The following is a 5,152-nucleotide window of genomic DNA, read 5'->3' on the forward strand; positions in this document are numbered from 1 at the left end:
AGGAGCAGAGGACATACAGTGTAATCCTCTAATGACAGCCGGGCCCCGGCTTGGCTCACATATTACTGTGAAGGGTTGTAGCTACAGCGGATCCTGTTAGTTTCTTACTGCTGCTGAGCACAGCAGACTGAACAGAATGATAAGGAACCAGAATCAAGCCCTAATCCTTCCATCCCCCCACCGCACCCGACCCCCTCTATGTCGCTGTTTCTCAAACCAACCTCGACCAGTTGATCTGCCATCATCACCCCTGGCTGAGGGGAGAACTTTAAGAATCTTAGAAGGGGCAATTTGTGGTACAGAAAAGTAAACAATAAACTTAATGTTGACGGGATTAAAACACAGAACAGCGGAGACAACAACAATTCCATAATTGGGATCCAGCCAATAAATGCTCATCCGGGTGTGATGTGATTTAAATTTCATACATCAACAGATTCTTATTTCTTACTTAGCAGGGATGGAAAAAAAAGAAGCCAACCTTCGGTTTGGTATAAAAGGCAGCCTCACTAAAGCCTTCCCTTGGTGTATTTGACATTATGTAGCAATGCAAATATGGCGGTTTTAGCAGCATAATCTGGACCCCCTACCATCTGCCTGGGATGTGACCCAGTGCTTCTGCTCTGAAGAAATATAGCACACTGAAATGTTACTGCAATTTCAATGCTGGAGCGTATGATTTATTTATACGTTGTTTTTTCCGTCATATGCAGACTGGCACACCTTATTTCCCCTTTTTTTCTTTTGGTGCATAAATTCAAGCAACAGAAAAGGTGCACTTTACTTTAATATAGCAGTATACTTGGGAACTCGGTGCCACTTCACTGTTGAGCAGGGAAACATTTTTATGCGAGTGATTCACCTTGAATGAAAACAAGTAGAGCTCAGTGCTAAAGAACATATTTTTTTGTGTTGTTTTTCCCCCCTCCCCCCTCTTGTTTATTGCACTTCATTTGACTGCTGTCAAGGCTGTTTCATGCGCATCAGCGTTTGAATTCTTGACTCAAAAGGCAGCACCTCTGTCTGAACCAGAAACTCTGCAGGAAGCTCGGCAGAGGAGGGCAAACGACCCAGAAACAGACCTGCTCAAGCGTGCGTGTGTGTGTGATTTGCGCGCTTGCGCGTGTTGTGGAGAAGGAGTAGGGGAAACAATGGGTTGATGTAGATCAGAGGAGCCATTTCCGAGTACGTTATTTGTATTCATACAGTACGGAGAGCATTGAGTGAGGTGAATTATTCTTGAAGAAAAGAGGGATAGTCACAGACATCCCAATGTATTTGTTGAGAACAATGCACCATTGTTTGGATATTTTTAATACAGATTAAGTAATTGTTCTATAACAACCAATTAAATAATGGAAATATAAATAATGAATTTAAATAATGTAGAATTCCAACAATATGTTAAACAGTTGGCTTCTACATTAATCCCAATCCGTACTCACTAAATTCCCATTACGCTTTTCATGATGCCAATCTTTGCTAACTATGTAATATCATATAATAAATCTAATTATCATATCTTAACTAACAAGACAACAGAAGAACAGGCTATCAACTGAAATACCATTATATGATAAGGTAACTTAATATTTGGGTTATAATTATCTCCGCCATGAGATCATGCAATTGCGTGAGAGTGCGTGCCTTTTTTCATGAATGTGCACCTCTATGTCTGTCCATGGCTAATCTTGCATTCTGCTGCAGCAAACTGCGTAATATTTCTGGGTGCCCAGTTATGGCTGCATGCTTAAGGAACTCTGGTGGTTGATGTGACTCTTTGTCAAAACCCCTTTTATTGCCTGTTTTTTACTGCCACCGACTGCCTGCTGGCTCCTCACTCACTACTCTAAACAGGGCCTCACAGCTGAGTGCAATTCCTTATATTGTTTTGGACGGTGTGTTTGGCTAGGGACTACCAGTGCACCCACTTCTGTACGTCACCGCCACTCAGCCTCTGCCACGCGGGATCACACAGCTTGGTGAATTTAATTTTGTTCTAGCAAGATTGTATGTTGTGTCTTATACGACGACTTCGAGCCAATTGCTTGCATGCATCGCAGCTTGTGTTTGAGTTTGAATGAAGTGTTTGTTAACGACTCCTTATAGCCCATTGATGTCTAGACGGGGGGGTCAGCCAATTGTAGGTTTTATTCATTCAATCACACAATACAGCAGTGGTATGTGCAGACAAACCTAACGAAGATCTACACTCATCTGAATGCACCTTACTAAGTAATTGATTATATATACATCAGCCAGTTCTAAGTCTAAAGTCAACCTGAAAACACCAGAAAAGAATTTGTGATTTGTCAGAGCATCCGACTTCTAAAGCCCCTAAAGCTACCACACTGCTCTTTGCAATTAGTACAAAGTTGATTGAGACAAAGGAAATAAATAATTAAAACTCTTGACAAAATGTGCCGCCTCAAAAGTCGTAATTATAAAATGTTCAAATGTCCATTAATGATAATGCATTAATCTTAAAAAAATGCTTTGGGCAATAATAAAAAGAATGACAATACATAGAAATAGTAAGAGATTTCACACACAGCCATACTGAGTTGTGCGGAGTCCAGAGACTGTGTGTGTGGTGTGAGGACTGCTGATGGGTGCAATGTGACAGCTCTCTGGAAGAGCCTGGGGATGATGGGACCATCTCATAAAGGATTTCGCAGCAGACGGTTGTCTGCCCAGTCGAGGTGAGCGGTGGTTTCTCCCTGCTCTCGTCTCTGACCTCGTGTCATCCCCTTCCTGTAAGGTGGGCCGCTGAAGGCCAGTGATTCTTTTTTCATACTGGAGCTTGTCCTTAAAGCAGAAATCCAGCAGGCTAATTCAAACCTGTGAGAACGCTTTCTCTCACAAACCCTGTGTCATTACATCGGGTTCAGTTGTGAGGTGTTGATGAGCCTCATTAAGTGCTCTTAGGATCTATTATAAGCTCGGAGCTTGAAAAGCATGCCTCCTGCTCTCATAGTCAATCTTGAGACAGTATGTCTTAATTCATTCTCCAGATTTTGCATCTTTGTTGCATCACAGATTCAAGGCTTTTTGGTGGGTGGATGCTGGCCTTAGTGAGGCAGTTTTAAATTGGACCCACCCTGAGCCATAACATTTATAAATTCTCTAATCGAGAAGTATTCCCCAATATTGTTTCATGGAAGCGTTTCATGGGACCCGGACAGTACAGAGCTGATTGATGATCTCACACACCCTGCATTGAGAGAAAGAAAAAAAAGAATTCACCACAGAGGGATCAAATATTTATGATGCGTTTGGAACAAATCCCATCATGTATTCGCCTCTGTTGATTCCCTTTGAATGCGGAGCAGAGCGAATAGAGGCACTGCTCTCTCCAGAGACGCCGGTGGACAAAAACACGGACGACATCAAAACTTCAGTGAGGGAGGTGACAGTGTCAGCCACTGAGCTGTAGGGCAGTGGAAACTGCAGGCGGGGGAAAAAACAAGTGTTAGAGACTCGAGCAGGTTTTCTCTACTGACACCTAATGGTTGTAATCGATGTGAGATATTCAAAATATCTAGACATGACGCATTCATCTCAATCCTCACATCAGGGGCTGCCCAAATAAATCCACTTTTAAAGGGACTTTGCCACATTTCTTTTTTCACCTCCTCGCTATAAATACCAAGTATCCTCTTTTCGCTTTTTTCTCACACCTTTTTGGCACTGCTTTATTTATATAAAAAAACCCACAGCAGTCATATTTCACCAATTGCTAGTGTCCATTATTTAATCAGTAACTTGTCAAAATCTATTTAGCCCTTAATCTGCGACAAACCCGCTGCTTTTAAAATGTGAAATTAAATAAAAAATGACATTAATAAATTTGATAAATATCTAATTAATGCATCTAATTGCATGCAAAAAAATGTATATTTAATTAAATATACTGCTGCACTTTTATTGCAAGTCCTAACCTTACACACAAACAAACCTATTATACAACATTATTCTGAGCCCCTAAAAAAATAGAACATGGCGCCTGACTTTTCAAGTCCTCGAAGGTTAATTATTCAAGAATTCCCCTCTCTTCTCTCTCAAGAAGCCCAAAGCACAGCAGGATACGGCAGTGTGCTGCAGCTTCTTCCTTATTCCCTCGGTGAGTGTCAGAAGTTTAAACCACTGTTTGACTGTAATTGAAATGCACACGTTGTCTGAAGTCTGGCGCCTTCAAGCAAAAGGCTGACAGCAAAAACACGGCATAAACATAACCTCAGATGCTCTCTGGGTGAGTATGGTTCTAATCAGCGACAATGCTAATCTGCTCTTTCTTATTTTGATTATGCATGCATTGTGAGTGTGAATTATGTGTGTAGATTAGTTGGTTTGTCTGATTAAAGATTAGAAAACATATCGGTACTCTATAATTAATGTGTTGGACATGTGAACAATAACACAGCAAGTACATTTAATTAGTAGGGTAAAAATATATATGAAATTAAGAGCAATTAAGATCAGCATATTATTTGTGTGAAAAAAGAAAAAGCGGGGTAGGATAAAATCAGAAATGTAGGCAAATGTGAAACAGACAAAACCCCACCAAATTTCTTCATCGTCTTGTATTCCGCCCTGGTGATATTTTCTCAAACCCAATATTTCTCATCCTTAAAAGTCAAAACTAGATGCAGAAAAAATATTTTGACAAGAGGAAAAGCAAAATTGTAGCATCAAATGGACCATAAGCAACAACAGGCCTATTTACTTAAATTTTAAAAAGCTAACAATGTTAACAATAGACCACAAACAGCACTCTAGTTTCCAATCCAAAATCAGCAAAACCAATAACTATAGCACTATATATTTTTTTTCAAATTAGCCGCATATACCTCATACCCTGTATTGCTTCCTTTATGAACAGAATTTTTTTTCGCACAAGGTCATGTAGACGACCATTTAAAGATTCAACGCCATCAGCTAGGCAAGCGAAGAGATTTCAAAATGTGGTTCTTTCTGGTCCTCACTAACCAGGAGGTCGAAGCTGTTGACCTTTGAAGTTTTACTGGAAACAGTGAAAAGAGTACTGGACAACAAATTCAACGATTATAACGACAAATCAGAAACAATAAAGTGGTACTATAAATCATATTAGACCAAAGAAAGTGTAATAAAAGAAAAGAAAGTCAGCAGT

Source organism: Anoplopoma fimbria, chromosome 13 (genome assembly GCF_027596085.1).
Source record: "Anoplopoma fimbria isolate UVic2021 breed Golden Eagle Sablefish chromosome 13, Afim_UVic_2022, whole genome shotgun sequence".
NCBI lineage: Eukaryota > Metazoa > Chordata > Actinopteri > Perciformes > Anoplopomatidae > Anoplopoma > Anoplopoma fimbria.